This window comes from Scyliorhinus canicula, chromosome 4 (assembly GCF_902713615.1).
Source record: "Scyliorhinus canicula chromosome 4, sScyCan1.1, whole genome shotgun sequence".
Taxonomy (NCBI): domain Eukaryota; kingdom Metazoa; phylum Chordata; class Chondrichthyes; order Carcharhiniformes; family Scyliorhinidae; genus Scyliorhinus; species Scyliorhinus canicula.
Window position 1 is genome coordinate 41608303 of NC_052149.1, and position 18805 is coordinate 41627107.

The 18805-nt window shown below is 51.0% G+C and overlaps 1 protein-coding gene across 4 annotated transcripts in view; it reads left to right on the forward strand.

The window, feature by feature from the left end:
* Positions 1 to 18805, forward strand: part of b4galt2 (UDP-Gal:betaGlcNAc beta 1,4- galactosyltransferase, polypeptide 2) — a 495634-nt gene that overhangs the window by 456883 nt on the left and 19946 nt on the right. The window lies entirely within an intron of this gene.

The window sequence follows — 18805 nt, forward strand, 5'->3', positions numbered from 1 at the left end:
AATTGGATTGTTGGTTATGAGACTATTGGAAGTGGGAAACCGAGATATACTATTAGTGTTAAGGTGGGGGTGGCGTGCAGTGGGTAGCGTCCCTGATCTGAGCCAGAAGCTTGGGGTTTGAGTCCCACCCCAGGAACTGATGGCCAAGGAAGGACGGCCAGTCAAACAGATTGGATATTCTCAGGTTGAATATCAACCTGTGCATCCTTCCAATACATGCCAAAAGCAGGCGGTAAGAGCACGAGAGATTCCTGGTGAACCCTATTATGGAAAGAAAGTTGGAGCCTCCAGCATCACAAGCTGTAGCCTTACTCTAGTGTGCAGATTCCTGGGTGCACCTAAAGCTTTGGGATTTAATCCCTTCACCTCTGGGACCTCAGGTGAGCGCAGTTTGGTACTGGTCCTCACAAACGGGGACCACACGGAATGGCACTCATGGGGGTTTCCAAGGGATCAGAGGTCCTCAGCTGCATGCCCTTTGGGCAGGGTGGTTCCCTGGCACTGCTGGGTACCCTGGCAATGCCAGTCTGGTGTCCTGGCAGTGCCACCTGTGTGCCAGCCTGGCACTGCCAAGGTGCCCAGGTGGCACTGCCAGCTGGCAGGTTGGTGGTGCCATGCTGGCATTTTGTGCGTGCGGGTTGCTCGGCGTGGGTGTTGGGGGTGCAAACGGACCTCCCCATTGTAAAAAGAAAATGGGGCTGTGTACAGCCGAGGCCGCACATTGCCCGTTTCGGCCCCTTATTCAAAGTGAGTCGACTTGAATAGCCATGTGTTTCTCGGCACTCGAGCGCCGGGAAACACGCGGCTAAATGCGCTCACTCGGGGAATTTGTTACCTCATGGGAAAATGGTGCCCAATATAACCAAGATAGATCACCCAGTATTTGCTACACTATTGGGTGGTGTGTGTTCGAATGCTCAAGGAAGTATACAGTTGTGTAATGTGGAAGAAAATAAATGATTGTCCTCAAGAGCTTCATATCTAAGTGGTGTCAAATTTTTTTTCATACACCTCTCTTAATTCAAATACCAGTGATCAAGACAATGGCATAACCTGCATGTGGTCTCATTTTGGGCACCAAGCTGAGTTTGTAATTCCTGCTGCATCTTCTGAAGTTGACACGCATCTCTGCGCAGTACCAATGATTGCAAGGAACTCTTCTAATCTTTGTAGGCCAAAAACAAATGTAGATGTCATTGGACCGAACATCATTTTGTTATCTACGGGGAAAATCAAAAAGACAGACCATGTATGGCAGCTTCAGATGCCGAGCAAAGGTCTCCAGGAGTCTGGAGAGGCTAATGAGATGTGAAGCCATTTCCTGAAATTAGTATTTAGTAATGAGATTTCAGATGGACAATGCTGGTGCTTATCTTCCAGGCTGACACTAATGCACTCTGCTGTACCAGCACTCTCACTTTGCTGGATGTGAAAAACAAGATACTTATGGCATCACAAGAACATAATTTTACCATCTGGAAAATCTATAACTTAATGTAATACTGTCTCTCAGTCTTGCTTTTAGGGATTCAATCAGGGAGCGAGTGATGGACAGCCTTGAGTAACTCAGGAGTATTAGCCCATCTTGAATTGCCCATTCCATTCTGATAAGTTTGTTTCTCTACTTTAAACATTTTAACCAGAGGTCATAGAGTAATATTTCTTTGTAAGCTGACATGCCTCTTTAATAAACGGTGGCACGATGTGGGGAGAATGAAAGAAGTTGCATCTATATAGAGTCACCTGATCGTTGATGATTGCGCAGGGCTCAGGGGCATTTGCCACTCTCAGATACTGAGGCAGTCCGTGCTGATAAGCAGCAAGACCTGGATCACCTCCAAGCTGACGAGCAAAAACTGTGCAACACGAGTGTCAGGCATTGACCAAATCCAACAGGAGGGGGGTGCGAGAAGGAGAGCACAACGGATCGGGCAGATGGAGAGGTGGGTAAAAAAAAGCCTCAGCGTGAGAGCACAGTGAGAACAGCAGGAAGATAACAGAGTGTGAACAAGAATGATGGGAGCCTAAACAGAGCAAGCCCGATGGTGATGGGAGGATAAAAGGGCAGGCCCGACGGTGATGGGAGGATAAAAGGCCAGGCCCGAGGGTTATGGATGGATAAAAGGCCAGGCCCGAGGATGATGGGAGGATAAAAGGGAAGGCCCGAGGGTGATGGGAGGATAAAAGGGAAGGCCCGAGGGTGATGGGAGGATAAAAGGGCAGGCCGACGGTGATGGGAGGATAAAAGGGCAGACAAGAGGGTGATGGGAGGTTAAAAGGGCAGGCCCGAGGATGATTGGAGGATAAAAGGGCAGGACTGAGGGTCATGGATGGATAAAAGAGCAACCCCAAGGGTGATGGGAGGATAAAAGGGCACACCCAAGAGTGATGGGTGGATAAAAGGCCAGCCCGGGGTAATGGGAGGATTAAAGGGCAGACCCAAGGGTGATGGATGGATAAAAGGGCAGACCCGAGGGTAATGGGAGGATAAAAGGGCAGACCCGAAGGTGATGGGAGGATAAAAGGCCAGCCCAAGGGTAATGGGAGGATTATAGGGCAGGCCCGAGGGTGATTTGGGGCATAAAAGGGCAGGCCCGAGAGTGATGGATGGATAAAAGGGCAGACCCGAGGATGATGGGCGGATAAAAGAGCAGGCCCGAGGGTGATGGGAGGATAAAGGGCAGACACGAGGGTGATGGGAGGATAAAGGGCAGACACGACGGTGATGGGAGGATAAAAGGACAGGGCCGAGGGTGATGGGAGGATAAAAGGGCAGACACAAGGGTGATGGGAGGATAAAAGGGCAGACACGAGGGTGATGGGAGGATTAAAGGGCAGACCCAAGGATCATGGATGGATAAAAGAGCAAGCACGAGGGTAATGGGAGGATAAAAGGGCAGACCCGAGGGTAATGGGAGGATAAAAGGCAGACCCAAGGATCATGGATGGATAAAAGGGCAGACTCGAGGGTAATGGGAGGATCAAAGGGCAGGACCGAGGGTCATGGATGGATAAAAGGGCAGACTCGAGGGTGATGGGAGGATAAAAGGGCAGGCCCGAGGGTGATGGGAGGATAAAAGGGCAGGCCCGAGGGTGATGGGGGGATATAAGGGCAGGCCCGAGAGTGATGGGAGGATAAAAGGGCAGGACTGAGGGTGATGGGAGGATAAAAGGGCAGGCCCGAGGGTGATGGGAGGATAAAAGGGCAGACCCGAGAGTGATGGATGGATAAAAGGCCAGACCCGAGGGTGATGGGAGGATAAAAGGGCAGACCCGAGGGTGATGGGAGGATAAAAGGGCAGACCCGAGGGTGATGGGTGGATAAAAGGGCAGACCCGAGGGTGATGGGAGGATAAAAGGGCAGACCCGAGAGTGATGGATGGATAAAAGGGCAGACCCGAGGGTGATGGGAGGATAAAAGGGCAGACCCGAGGGTGATGGGAGGATAAAAGGCCAGACCCGAGGGTGATGGGAGGATAAAAGGGCAGGGCCGAGAGAGATGGATGGATAAAAGGGCAGACCCGAGGGTGATGGGAGGATAAAAGGGCAGGCCCGAGGGCGATGGGAGGATAAAAGGCCAGATCCGAGGGTGATGGGAGGATAAAAGGGCAGGGCCGAGAGAGATGGATGGATAAAAGGGCAGACCCGGGAGTGATGGGAGGATAAAAGGGCAGGCCCAAGGTTGATGGGAGATAAAAGGACAGGCCCGACGGTGATGGGAGGATAAAAGGGCAGACCCAAGGGTGATGGGTGGATAAAAGGGCAGACCCAAGGGTGATGGGAGGATAAAAAAAGCAACAAGTTCAAAACCAATCGAATGTGTTGAGGAAAGCACAATCTGATGCCACAAGAAGGGAGGTACGTGATTGGTTGGTTAGTATCACTTTATCTAAATAGGGCATTTGTTTAAATTAGGATCTGGGAAATTAAAAACTTCAATTGGGGCAAGTATAGCAATTAGTGACTTAATAGTACTGAGCAGCAGCAGGTCTGGAACATTAATTAAAATGAATAGTTTAAAAAAGATACTAACTAGATTGTGGAAGAGGGAATTCAAGTTTTTTTAAAAATCACGCATCGACATCTGAAACTGTTATTTTTGATGTGTTGGAACTGCCTGGACACTTAGTGTGCCCCAGAGTCAGTAGGAATTGGCGACAACTACTTAGGCTCGAGCTCAGAATTCCAGGCTTAAGGAGCAGTTGGAATAAATGCAGCGCATCAGGGAGGTGTGTTTCTTGGGTCATATATTCCAGGAGATTCCCCCCCCCCCACCCAGGCAGCAAGAGTTCAGGATAATAGATGGGCGGCCATTAGAAAGAAAAAGGAACTACATCCGAATGTAAGATGTGTTCTGCTCTCAACTAGGTGCTCCATATGGGAGACAACACCTTGGGGGAGTGCAGATCAGACCAGGGCCCTACTGGGCAAGAGACTACGCCAGGAGGAACAGCCATGAGTAGAAATGTAATTGTTATTGGAGATTCCATAGTTAGGGAGACAAACAGGCCTTTCTGTAGTCATCATCGTGAGTCTCACCTGGAATAATACCTCCTTACCGGGTAAAGGATATCATGGAGAGGGTGCAGAATATTCTGCAGGAATAGGGGGTGAGCCAGAAGTTATAGTACATGTCAGTACCAATGACATCAAGAGGACAGATATCATCAGGTTATAAGAAATAGGAGCAGGAGTAGGCCCTAAAGCCTGCTCCGCCATTTAATAAGATCATTGTTGTTTTGATCGTAGCTATAACTCCACTTTCCTGCCTGTCTCCCATAACCATTGACTCCCTTGTCAATCAAAATGAGTGAATCGGTGAATAGGTGGGTGAGGGAAGTGGGTAGGATGGCAGCTGGGTAGGGGGTTAGGTGAGTGAGGTGGATAGGGTGGCAGGTGCTTGTGTGTAGAATGGCAGGAGGGTAGGATGGTAGGGTGACAGATGGAACGGTGACAGGTAGGTGAGGTGGCAGGGGGATCGGTTGGATAAATGGATAGGTGGGAAGTTGGTCGGGTCAGGAGGGGTTTTCAGGTCGAGGGCTAGTCAGGTCAGATATGGATAGTCGAGGGAATCAGACGATGGGGCTATTCAGGTTGGGTTGGGGGGGGCTAGTCATATCCGAGGTAGGGGCTCATAGGGAGTGGGTTTGGAGGGTGGGGGCTTTTTAGCTCGGGCTTGGCTGGCAGTGGGGCGTCCGGTGAGAGTTCATTAGCCGAGGTGGGAGTCAGAGGAGATAATTGGAGATTGGGTCATTTTGAGTTACTGGGGGTCACAGAAGATCTGGGCCATAGTGTTCAGAAAAGATGGAGAAGCAAGTGGGTGACAATACTGATTAGGGAAAACATTGGGCTGGATTTTACCTAGAGGCCATGGTCAAAAGTCAGAAGTGAGCCAGTCTTCACTGAGCTAGATTGTCCCAAGCCGATTCTCTGGCTGTCAGGATATTATTTGGCTCAGAGTGGGATGTCCATATCCGTCTGGGAAGTGGTCATGCTGCAAGAGAGCTGTCGGCCAATCGTTGGTGACCACTGCTGGGACTACAGGAAGGGCATCACGCCAGAGAGCCATGGATCCAGATTAAAGGTGTGTGGGGTTTTTGCTGCCAGCTGGGGGTGGCAGAGGGTGCTGCATGGAGCTTGGGGGGCTGCAGGCAGTACTGTGGGGAGGAGGGGGGGGGGGGGGGGGGGGGGGGTGGTGTTTGGTCACAATGGGTCCAAACAGGAGGACCCTCCCTCCCACACCCAGATCATAAAAAAGAGCACCACATTTCAAAATACCAGTGGGAGGAGGCCCTGAAATGCCCATTTGAGGCTTAGTTTGTATTGGTACTTTTAACCGTGCATTTTCCCCTCGACCCCAACATTGTCCTGCCCATCCTGGTGTGGGTAGGCTGTCAAAATTACTCCAGTATAGTTCAATATTCACTCAGTGAATTTGGGTAGGTAGTTTCTGAATTCTGTTTGCTTTTAATGCAGCTCTTTCAAATATATATCTTTTAAAAATCAGAACTGCACTGCCCGTGACTTGTTCAAGAATTCTCAACTCCCAGAGAGGAAACAAAATTTGGAAGGCAGCAGCCAAGACTCAACAGCACCATCTACTGTCATATTTTGGTAATGAGTCAGAGCGTGGTTTAGATCCGTGTTCTTCAAACTTTTTTTCCGGGGACCCATTTTTACCAACCGGCCAACCTTGGGACCCAACCCGGCCGGCCTTCGCGACCCACGCCGGCCGACCTGCGCAACCCACCATTTTGTCTTACCTTGGGCGAAATTCTCCGACTCGCCTGGGGCCGCCGAAAATCCCGCCCCCGCCGTGGCAGAGATTCTCCGCCACCCAGGAAGTGGCGGGGGCAGGAATCTCGCCACTCCGATCGGCGAGGCCCCTGCGGCGATTCTCCGGCCCGCAATGGGCCGAAGTCCCGCCGCTGGGAGGCCTCTCGCGCCGCCAAGGTTTGAACCACCTCTGGTAGCGTCGGGATCGGCGGCGCTACAAGGCCCCCGGGGTCCTGGGGGGGGCGTGGGGCGATCGGACCCCGGGGGGGTGCCCCCACGGTGGCCAGGCCCGCGATCGGGGCCCCCCAATCAGGGGGCGGGCCAGTGCCCTGGGGGCAATCTTTCTCCTCCGCCGCCGTCACGGCCTCCGCCATGGCGGAAGCGGAAGAGAAACCCACAGCGCGCATGCGCCGGTGGTGACGCCAGCGGTAGCTGGCCGCTGGCGTCACCGCCGCCGCATGCGCGAACCGGCGAAAGCCTTTCGGTCAGCCCTGCTGCCGGGCGGCGGGCCTGAAAGGCCGCTGGCGCCGGTTTTTGCGCCACTCGGCGTGATGCCAACCGCTCCGGCGTGGGGCTAGCCCCCAAAGGTGCGGAGAATACCGCACCTTTGGGGAGGCCCGACCCCGGAGTGGTTGGCGCCACTCCCCTACGCCGGGACCCCCCGTCCCGCCGGGTAGGGGAGAATGCCGCCCCTTGTTTGCTGCTGACAAAAATGGAGGAAATGGTTTTGGGTCCCTTTGGCATTCGTACCCGCTCCTCCAATGGAACCTGTTGGATGAAGGTGAAGCCTTCTGGTGTCGGAAAGTATGGAGTCTCCATCTGCCCAAAGTTCTGCATTTTTTTGTCCTGTAAAATTTCATCAAGTAAAACCCCCCCGAACTTGTAAAATGAATAAAATAAATGAAAAAAAGAATAAAAACCACTACAGAACTTGTAAAACAAATAGCTGCAATCGTTTAAAAAATAGCGACCGCACTGGGCATGCGTGCCTGATTATCAGCGTGCATGCGCAAATGTGCGCCGATCATCGTGCGTGCATGCGCAATGCGGCCGAATTTGTTTTATAACATGTTCGCGTCCGCTTGTAGCCGGCGTTATGAAAAGCCGGCTGCTGCGCGGGGATTTATCCGATCGGGAGCACCGCGGACAACGGCTCCGCGACCCTCCCGACACCCGCACGCGACCCACCCGTGGGTCACGCCCCCGACTTTGAAGAACACTGGTTGAGATCAATCTGAAGAAGCCAAAGGACCTTCTGGCATTAACTAAAGCCTGTTTGAGCGGTAGAAAAAATTAGTTTCTTCCACTAATGGTCAGTGGAATGCATGAAGTTTCTAAAACAAAAGTGGGTGGGAGGTGAGGGAGTATTTGCAGCAGTACATTTGCATTTGTACTCTTATCAATCTTCAATGGATAAAGAGATATTTTGCATACTTACGTGCTTTTCCCATTAACCTGATTATCACCTTCACCCACTCTAGGAGGTCATCCTGAATTATGTAGCGAGTCGTGGCTTTATACTCTTCGGGTTGCAGTGAATTATGTATCAGTTTCAGTTATATTCACATAAAATCCCCACAGTGCAGAGGAGGCCATTCAGCCCATCGAGTCTGCACCGACTCTCCGAAAGATCACTCTACCTAGGCCCACTCTTCCGCCCTATCCCAGTAACCCCCATCTAACCTTTCAGACACTAAGGAGCAACTTATCATGGCCAATCCACCTAACCCGCACATCTTTGGACTGTGGGAGGAAACCGGAGCACCCGGAGGAAACCCAGCCAGACATGGGGAGAATGTGGAAACTCGATAGTCACCCAGTGTTGGAATTGAACTCGGATCCCTGGCGCTATGAGGCAGCAGTGCTAACCACCGTGCCGCCGCCTTCCCTAATTTGGGGGATGCACAATTTCCATAGAATCCCCACAGTGCAAAAGGAGGCCATTCGGCCCATCATGTCTGCACCAATACTCCGAAAGATCACTCTACCTAGGCCCACTCCCCTGCCCTATCCCTGTAACCCCGCATATTGATCATGGCCAATCCACCTAACGTGCACATCTTTGGACTGTGGGAGGAAACCAGAGCACCCGGAGGAAACCAACGCAGACACGGGGAGAATGTGCAAACTCCACATAGACAGTCACCTAAGGTAGGAATTGAACCTGGGTCCCCAGCTCTCTGAAGCAGCAGTGCTAACCACCGTGCCGCCCAATTTAGAGGGTATGTTGCCATAGCAACTTAATAATAATAACCTTTATTGTCACAAGTAGGCTTACTTTAACACTGCAATGAAGTTACTATGAAAAGCCCCTAGTCGCCACACTCCGGCGCCTGTTCGGGTATACGGAGGGAGAATTCAATATCCAAATTATCTAACAGTACATCTTTCGGGACTGTGGGAGGAAACCGGAGCACCCGGAGGAAACCCACGCAAGCACAGGGAGAATGTGCAGACTCCACACAGACAGTTACCCAAGCCGGGAATCGAACTTGGGACCCTTGAGCTGTGAAGCAATAGTGCTAACCACTGTGCTAAGAGCACTTGAATAAGAGCTGGAAATTCCTGCCAACCTAAAAGTGGTCACTGACGACTTCCGATGGCACGGGTGAGCAGGGCGGCGGCAGCAGGAAGAGCTCCCGCCATGAGTCGCGGCGATTTCGGGGAAATCCCCGAGTTTCAAAGCACCCCCTTCCCGACTATCGTCGGCCTCTGGGTCCGTCGCGAGCAACCAGCGGGGGCCGGTTAAAAAGCCGGCGAAGAATCTCGCGCGGGCGGCGGGGGCTGAGGCGCTGGGCCCAGCGCAGCGTCGGGGCCAGAGCAGCGGGGGCGGAGCTACGAGGAGGCCGAGGTAGCAGGTCCAAGACCAGGGCACGATGTATGTGGGGTGTCCCACATCGGATGGCTCCCATGTAGGTGGAAGAAAGAATGCTGAAGCCTGGTCCCAGGAGAGCTCTGGATGAATGCAGAGGAGAAAGAAAGAAGATTTAAGGAAGTTTGGTGAAGGTTTTTTTTTTCTCTTTCTTTTTTTTCAAAAAGAAAAAAGAATGGGGTGGTGTTTGTGCAGTGTGTCCAGGAAGCTTTTCTAACACAGTATGTAGATTGTTCGACCAGAGGGGAGGCTATATTGGATTTGGTACTTGGTAATGAACCAGGGCAGGTGATAGATTTGTTAGTGGGGGAGCATTTTGGAGGCAGTGACCACAATTCTGTTACTTTCACTTTAGTAATGGAGAGGGATAGGTGCGTGCAACAGGCCAAGTTTGCAATTGGGCGAAGGGTAAATACAATGCTGTCAGACAAGAATTGAAGTGCATAAGTTGGGAACATAGGCTGTCAGGGAAGGACACAAGTGAAATGTGGAACTTGTTCAAGGAACATGTACTGCGTGTCTTTGATATGTATGTCCCTGTCAGGCAGGGAAGAGATGGTCGAGTGAGGGAACCATGGTTGACAAGAGAGGTTGAATGTCTTGTTAAGAGGAAGAAGGAGACTTATGTAAGGCTGAGGAAACAAGGTTCAGACAGGGCGCTTGAGGGATACAAGATAGCCAGGAGGGAACTGAAGAAAGGGATTAGGAGAGCTAAGAGAGGGCATGAAAAATCTTTGGCGGGTAGGATCAAGGAAAACCCCAAGGCCTTTTAACCATATGTGAGAAATATGACAATGACTAGAGCGAGGGTGGGTCCGATCAAGGACAGTAGCGGGAGATTGTGTATTGAGTCTGAAGAGATAGGAGAGGTCTTGAACGAGTACTTTTCTTCAGTATTTACAAACGAGAGGGGCCATATTGTTGGAGAGGACAGTGTGAAACAGACTGGGAAGCTCGAGGAGATACTTGTTAAGAAGGAAGATGTGTTGGGCGTTTTGAAAAACTTGAGGATAGACAAGTCTCCGGGGCCTGACGGGATTTATCCAAGGATTCTATGGGAAGCAAGAAATTAAATTGCAGAGCCGTTGGCAATGATCTTTTCGTCCTCACTGTCAACAGGGGTGGTACCAGGGGATTGGAGAGTGGCGAATGTTGTGCCCCTGTTCAAAAAAGGAAATAGGGATAACCCTGGGAATTACAGGCCAGTTAGTCTTACTTCGGTGGTAGGCAAAGTAATGGAAAGGGTACTGAGGGATAGAATTTCTGAACATCTGGAAAGACACTGCTTGATTAGGGATAGTCAGCACGGGTTTGTGAGGGGTAGGTCTTGCCTTACAAGTCTTATTGACTTCTTTGAGGAGGTGACCAAGCATGTGGATGAAGGTAAAGCAGTGGATGTAGTGTACATGGATTTTAGTAAGGCATTTATAAGGTTCCTCATGGTAGGCTTATGCAGAAAGTAAGGAGGCATGGGATAGTGGGAAATTTGGCCTGTTGGATAACGAACTGGCTAACCGATAGAAGTCAGAAAGTGGTGGTGGATGGCAAATATTCAGCCTGGAGCCCAGTTACCAGTGGTGTACCGCAGGGATCCGTTCTGGGTCTTCTGCTGTTTGTGATTTTCATTAATGACTTGGATGAGGGAGTTGAAGAGTGGGTCAGTAAATTTGCAGATGATACGAAGGTTGGTGGTGTTGTGGATAGTGAGGAGGGTTGTTGTCGGCTGCAAAGGGACATAGATAGGATGCAGAGCTGGGCTGAGAAGTGGCAGATGGAGTTTAACCCTGACAAGTGTGAGGTTGTCCATTTTGGAAGGACAAATATGAATGCGGAATACAGGGTTAACGGCAGGGTTCTTGGCAATGTAGAGGAGCAGAGAGATCTTGGGGTCTATGTTCATAGATCTTTGAAAGTTGCCACTCAAGTGGATAGAGCTGTGAAGAAGGCCTATGTTGTGCTAGCGTTCATTAGCAGAGGGATTGAATTTAAGAGCTGTGAGATGATGATGCAGCTGTACAAAACCATTGGTACGGCCACATTTGGAGTACTGTGTGCAGTTCTGGTGAACTCATTTTAGGAAGGATGTGGAAGCTTTGGAAAAGGTGCAAAGGAGATTAACCAGGATGTTGCCTGGAATGGAGAGTAGGTCTTACGAGGAAAGGTTGAGGGTGCTAGGCCTATTCTCATTAGAACGGAGAATGATGAGGGGCGACTAGATAGAGGTTTATAAGATGATCAGGGGAATAGATGGAGTAGACAGTCAGAGACTTTTTCCCCGGGTGGAACAAACCATTACAAAGCGACATAAATTTAAGGTAAATGGTGGAAGATATAGGGGGTATGTCAGAGGTAGGTTCTTTACCCAGAGAGTAGTGGGGGCATGGAATGCACTGCCCATGGAAGTATTTGAGTCGGAAACGTTAGGGACCTTTAAGCGGCTATTGGATAGGTACATGGATTATGGTAGAATAATGGAGTGTAGATTAATTTGTTCTTAAGGGCAGCACGGTAGCATTGTGGATAGCACAATTGCTTCACAGCTCCAGGGTCCCAGGTTCTATTTCGGCTTGGGCCACTGTCTGTGTGGAGTCTGCACATCCTCCCCGTGTGTGCGTGGGTTTCCTCCGGGTGCTCCGGTTTCCTCCCACAGTCCAAAGATGTGCAGGTTGGGTGGATTGGCCATGATAAATTGCCCTTCGTGTCCAAAATTCCATGATCTATGATTAACCTAGGTCAAAAGTTTGGCACAACATCGTGGGCCGAAGGGCCTGTTCTGCGCTGTATTTCTCTATGTTCTATGTTCTAATAATTCAAATTGATGAAGGACAGGAGGGTGGAGGGGGAGAGAGGAGAAGAGAAAAAAAGTAAAAAGTAATAAGCCACTAAAGGATGCAAAAAGCAGTGTCGAAGAAAGGAGGAAACGCGGGTTCGCCGCTGAAGGAGAAGGCGAATAAAAATGTTGACAGGATGGCGGAAGCCGAACTGCAAAGCGGGGCCGCACTACTTATGGTGGAGAAGATGACCGAGGTGATGGTGGTGGAGGTGGAAAAACAGTTTGCGAGGTACATGGAGGCCTTGAGGAAGGAGACGCCGGTCGTATTGAAGTCATCGGTGGAGGAGGCAATCGCCCTGGTGGAGGTGGCGGTGGCAAAGGTATCGGCCGAGGTGAGAGAGCAGGGCGAGAAGATGACGGAAGTGGAGGAAGCCGTGTCATGACACAGCGACCAGGTCACCTCGATGGCGGACGAGCTGCGGAGGGTTGTGGAGGTTAACAGAGGACTCCGAGCAAATCTTGAAAACTTGGAAAACCGCTCAAGGCGGCACAATCTGAGAATTGTGGGCTTGCCCGAAGGGACAGAGGGCCCAAGGCCAACAGAGTACTTTGCTAAGAAGTTGGCGGAGCTGATGGGGGAGGGTGAGAACCCCTCCCGGTACGATCTAGACCAAGCTCATCGGTCATTAAGGCCGAAGCCCAAAGTGAACGAGCCGCCAAGGGCAGTAATTATCTGCTTCCATAAGTTTTGCATGAAGGAGAAGGTATTAAGCTGGGCGAAGCAGAAGCGTGAGGTGCTGTGGGATGGCGCTGTGGGATGGTACTGCGGTGCGGATCTACCAGGACTTGACGGTGGAGTTGGCAAAAAGACGAGTGGCGTTTGGGCGAGTGAAGGCGACGTTGTACAAGAAAGGGGTGAGATTTGGTATGGTGTACCCGGCGAAGTTGAGGGTAACGTATAACGGCAAAGACTTTTATATTGAGACAGTGGATGTGGCTGAGGCGTTCGTGAAGGCAGAAGGTTTGGGACAGACATGAAGAGCGGAACTGGAAGAGAGACTGTGGACTGTGTTTGAGCAGCTGGAATATGTATAAATGTTATAACTCTTTTTACGGATTTGTATTGTAATTTACTTCTCTTTGCAATGTTACAGAGTTCAAGTTAATGATGGGTTGATGGGCATTCTGTGTTGCGACAGTTAAATGTTATGTTAGTGCTTTGGGGGGAAGACAGGTGTGGGAGGTGTTCGGGAGGCCTGGCGAACCACACCCACATGTTCTGGGCATGTCCGGCTTTGGAGGGGTTTTGGAAGGGGGTGGCGGGGACTTTGTCCAAGGTGGTCGGTTCCAGGGTGGAGCCGGGCTGGGGGCTCGCGATCTTTGGGGTAGCATCGGAGCCGGGAGTGCAGGAGGCGAGAGAGGCTGGTACACTGGCCTTTGCGTCCCTAGTAGCCCGGCGTAGGATTCTCTTACAGTGGAGGGACGCGAAGGTCCCGAGCCCGGAAACCTGGATCAATGACATGGCTGGGTTCATCAGGCTGGAAAAGATAAAGTTTGCCCTGAGGGGGTCGGTACAAGGGTTCTTCCGGCGGTGGCAGCCTTTTCTCGATTTCCTGGCGGAGAGGTAGAGGGTGGTCAGTCTCAGCAGCAACCGGGGGGGGGGGCAAGGGCGGGAGTCGGGATTTGTTAAGGGGGTTTGTTTTTGCGACGGTGTGTTTGCTATTTCTTTTTCTTTCTTGCATTGTTATTAGTTATTAATTTATTACTTTGTATTGGGGGGGATTTCTGTTTCAGTTTAGTTTTACACTTTGGGAGTTTACACTTTAACTGTTGGGAGAAAATTTGTTGTTGAAAAATTTGAATAAAAATTCTTTTTTAAAAAATAAATGTTATGTTAGTGAATTGTAGGGGTTGGATTGTTGGGTTTGTTTTGTTTCTTTGTCTGGGACTGGGTGGAAGGGGATGATATGTCTTGGCCGGGGGAGCCACCCGCACTAGCTAGCTAAAGTCAGCGAGTGGACGGAGGTGAGGGGAGAGGAGGGCTGCGGACGTTGGAGCCCGGATAGCAGGCTTCAAGGGCCTACGAGGCGAGCGAGAGGGGGGGGGAAGGGATGGATGTTGGGGGATGTTGTTTCAGGGGGAAAGGTAGGAGGGCTCTTGGGAGGGGGGGGAAGGAGGTCGATGTTAACAATGGACAGGGGCGGGTCAGGCTTATGGGGCAGGGCCCGGTGGTATGATAATGGTGGATAAGAAAGGTGGGGGGGGGGGGGGGTGTGAGAGACCCCCAGCAAGGATATTCACGTGGTATGTGAGAGGGCTAGGAGGTCCGGTCAAGAGGTCAAAGGTGCTTGCGCATCTTAAAAGCTTGAAAGCCGATGTAGCAATGCTGCAGGAGACTCACTTGAGGGTGAAGGACCAGGTGAGACTTAAAAAGGGTTGGGTTAGCCAAGTGTTTCACTCTGGATTTGATGGAAGGGCTCGAGGGGTCAGGGTGTTGGTCAGCAAAAGGGTACACTTCCAGAGGGAGAAAATGGTGGCAGATCAGGGGGGTAGATATGTGATTGTGACAGGGGCGCTGGAGGGGAGATTAGTGGCGCTGTTAAGTGTATACAGTCCCAATTGGGACGATGTGGGATTCGCGAGGAAAGTGTTTGTAGCCATTCCTGACTTGGACACACACAAGCTGATTGTGGCGGGGGACTGGAACTTGGTGCAGGAGCCAAGGTTGGACAGTTCACGGCCGCGCTTGCTGGTCCCATCAGGGGGGGGGGAAGGCGCTGGCTGGGCTAATGGTGGAAATGGGAGGGGTGGACCCTTGGAGGTTCCTGCACCCAAGGGAACGGGAGTACTCGTTTTTCTCAGCAGTCCATAAGGTATACTCAGGGATCGACCTTTCCATGGTGGGAAAGACTTTGTTGGCTGGGGTCAAGGGGTCGGAATACTCGGCAATTGCTGTGTCAGATCAGGCTCCGCATTGGGTGGATATGGTGCTGGAGAAGGGGGTAATGCAGAGGCCGGGGTGGAAACTGGATGTGGGGCTTTTGGGGAACCAAGTATTCTGTGAGAAAATTGAAACGGTAATTAAGGAATATGTAAGATTCAACTATACGGGTGAGGTGTCGAAGGCAGTCGTCTGGGAGGCTCTAAAGGCGGTGGTGAGGGGTGAGGTAATTTTGTTCAAGGCCAGGGTGGACAAAGAGGAGAGGTTGGAGCGGCAGAGGGTAATAGATGAGATGTTGGAGGTAGATAGGAGTTATGCAGAGGATGGGGACCCACGAAGCTGAAAAAGAGGAAGGAACTACAGGCGAGCTTTGACCGGCTGTCTAGCAGGAAGGCGGTGCGCCAACTGAGATGAGCAATGAGTGCAGTTTATGAACATGGAGATAAGGCATGTTAGCAGGTCAGCTCCGGAGGGAGGCAGCAGCAAGGGAAATTCTTCAGGGAAGGGGTAGGGCCGAGAAGTTGGTGGTGGTTCCAGAGCTGATTAACAAGGTTTTTGAGGAGTTTTACGAGAGGTTGTACAGGTCATAGCCACCCAGGGGAGACAGTGAGATGCTAGAATTTCTAGATGGGTTGGAGTACCCGAGGCTAGGGGAGGGAGACAAGGCTACATTAGAAGGAGCAATACTGGAGCAGGAGATAAAAGGTGCAGTTGGGAGGATGCAGTCGGGAAAAGTGGCAGGGCCACATGGGTTTCCGGTGGAATATTATAAAAAATTTAAGGATAAGTTGGCACCCCTGATGGTGGGGATGTTTGAAGAGGCGATAGGGAAGGGAGTGCAGCCACAAACCTTGGGGCAGGCATTGATTTCACTGTTGCTTAAAAAAGAATAAGGATCCGACGGAGTGTGGGTCGTATAGGCCCATATCACTTCTGAATGTGGACGCAAAGGTATTGGCAAAGGTAGTGGCGGGTAGGCTGGAGGAGTGGCTCCCGAAGGTGATAGGTGAGAATCAGACGGGGTTCGTGAAAGGGAGGCAGCTGTTTTCGAATATTAGGAGGGTTTTGAACGTCGTTATGGCATCGGCAGAAGGGAAGGAAACAGGTGGTTGTGGCATTGGATGCCGAGAAGGCATTTGATCGGGTGGAATGGCGGTACCTGATGGTAGTGCTGGAGCAGTTTGGGATTGGACCAAGATTTGTGAACTGGGTAAAGCTATTATATAAGGAGCCGAAGGCGAGTGTCTGCACAAACAATATCGGTTTGAGATACTTTTCTCTCCCACGTGGGACGAGGCAGGGATGTCCTATGTCCCTCCTGCTGTTTGCGCTTGCGATTGAGTCATTGGCCATCACATTAAGAAGTTCGGGGGTATGGAAAGGAATAGTGCCGGGGGGGTGGAGGAATAGAGCATAGGGTGTCCTTATATGCCAACGACTTGCTGCTGTATGTGTCGGAACTGAGTGCGTTGATAGGAGGAATATTGGAGCAACTGCGAGTATTTGGGTCTTTCTCGGGGTACAAGCTGAACCTGGACAAGAGTGAGTATTTTGTGGTGTCTTGGCCGGGGGTGGGGGCAGGGGTGGTGGGGCTGCCATTCCGTAGGGCAGGAACTCACTTTAGGTATTTGGGGTTGCAGGTTGCCCGGGAGTTGGGGGGGGGGGGGGGGGGGGGGGGGGGGGGGCATCACTAGTTTGGTGGGGAGAGTGAAAGCCGATCTGGCAAGATGGGATGTTCTCCCTCTGTCACTGGCGGGTCGGGTACAGGCGGTTAAAATGAATGTGTTGCCGCGATTTCTGTTTATTTTTCGCCTACCGATTTTCCTGCCAAAGTCTTCTTTTAGAGAGATTGAGGGAAGGATTACCTCTTTCATATGAAGAGGGAAGGTGCTGCTGCAGAAGGAAAGGCAGGCAGGGGGTTTGGGTCTCCCGAACCTGATGTATTGTTACTGGGCGGCAAATGTGGAGAAGGTCCGGAGCTGGGTCAGAGGGGTTGAATCCCAGTGGGTCAGAATGGAGGAGAGTTTGTGCAGGGGGTCGGGGCTGAAAGCAATAGCAACAGCGCCGCTCCCGATAGCTCCGGGGAAATACTCAGGGAGTCCAGTAATAATAGCTTCATTGAAAATCTGGAGGCAGTTTCGCCAACACTTCGGGTTGGGGGAAGGGTCAAGGGAAATGCCGATTCGGGAGAACCACAGATTTGAGCCAGGGAGGTGGGATGGAAGCTTTCGGAAATGGGAAGAGAAGGGGATTAAGACGCTAAAAGATTTGTTTCTTCGGGGTCGATTTGCAGGATTGAGGGAGCTGGAAGCGAAGTATGGGCTGGAGCAGGGAGAAATGTTTAGATATATGCAGGTTTGGGACTTTGCCAGGAAGGAGATAGAGCTTCCCGGAGGAACCGGCCTCCACGTTGTTGGAGGAGGTGCTAATGGCAAATGGACTGGAGAAGGGGACAGTGTCAGCGGTGTACAGCTATGTTGGAAAAGGATAAGGTACCACTGGAGGGGATCAACGCAAAGTGGGAGGAAGAGTTGGGAGAGGTTATAGAGGAGGGGGTCTGGTGTGAGGTGCTCCGGAGAGTGAATGCCTCCACCTCGTGTGCGAGGTTGGGGCTGATACAGCTGAAGGTGGTATACAGAGCGCACCTCACGAGGGCGAGGATGAGCCGATTCTTTGAAGGAGTAGAAGATGTGTGTGAACGTTGCGGGGGAGGCCCCGCTAATCACATTCATATGTTTTGGTCCTGTCCAAAGCTAGGGGAGTTCTGGAAGGAGGTGTTTAGGGTAATTTCCAAGGTGGTCCGCGTGAAACTAGACCCGGGTCCCCGGGAGGCCATATTCGGGGTGTTGGATTAGCCAGGGTTGGAAACGGGGGCGGAGGCAGATATTATAGCCTTCGCCTCGTTGATCGCCCGAAGGCGGATCCTGCTGGGATGGAGAGCAGCCTCTCCAACCTGTGCCCTGGCATGGCGGGAGGACCTGTTGGAATACTTGACCCTTGAGAAGGTTAAGTTCGAACTGAGGGGAAGGACGGAGGGGTTCTACAAGTCATGGGCACTATTTATTATGCACTTTCAAGAACTGGATAACATCGAACATTAGTTGAGGGGGGATGGGTGGGTGGGTTGGGGGGGAGGGGGCTATGTATATTAAAGATGGCTATGGGTAATCCCTGATTCCACTTTTGTCATTTGTTTATGTTAACATGCGGGCTGATGTTTGGGGGTTGGTGGGAGGATGGGATCGTTGTTATTGTTATGGGGTTTGATATATTTGTTGTTGATTATTGTTTATTGTTGGTGGGTGTAAATTCGGGAGAAAATTGTGAAAAAGGAGGAGAATTAAAATATTTTTTTTTTAAAGTGGCCACTGACTTGGGACTTCCTTTTCAGATTTACGAGACTAAAATAAAAAGTCAACTTCTAAATGAGATCGGTGCCCTTATCCCTGTACATCCAATCAGTTGTAATTTTCTTTGTTTGTTAGCTTCATATCATCATTGTACCCTGCGTGCCTCTTCCTTGTTCAGATCTGTGATTGGAGCAAAGTATAATTGGAAAACTGGAAAGAGGAAGTGGAATGAAAAAGAATTGTGTTTTAGCGAGAAATGGCCGATGAAGGGCAAGGTTAATCAAGATGGAAATAGATGTTTTGAGATTTGAAGAGACCCAGGAAAATGCAACAGGAGCAGTGGATATGGTTATACAGTCTGAAGTGTCTTGGAGGCCACAGTGTAAATCTTCGGGATGTGTTTGCTTATTGCTGATGATTTTTAAAAAATAAATTTAAAGTGCCCAATTCTTTTTTTTTCCAATTAAGGGGCAATTCACTTACCCTGCACATCTTTGGGTTTTGGGGATGAGACCCATGCAGACACGGGGAGAATGTGCAAACTCCACACGGACAGTGGCCCGGGGCCAGGATCGAACCGTGCCGCCCATTAT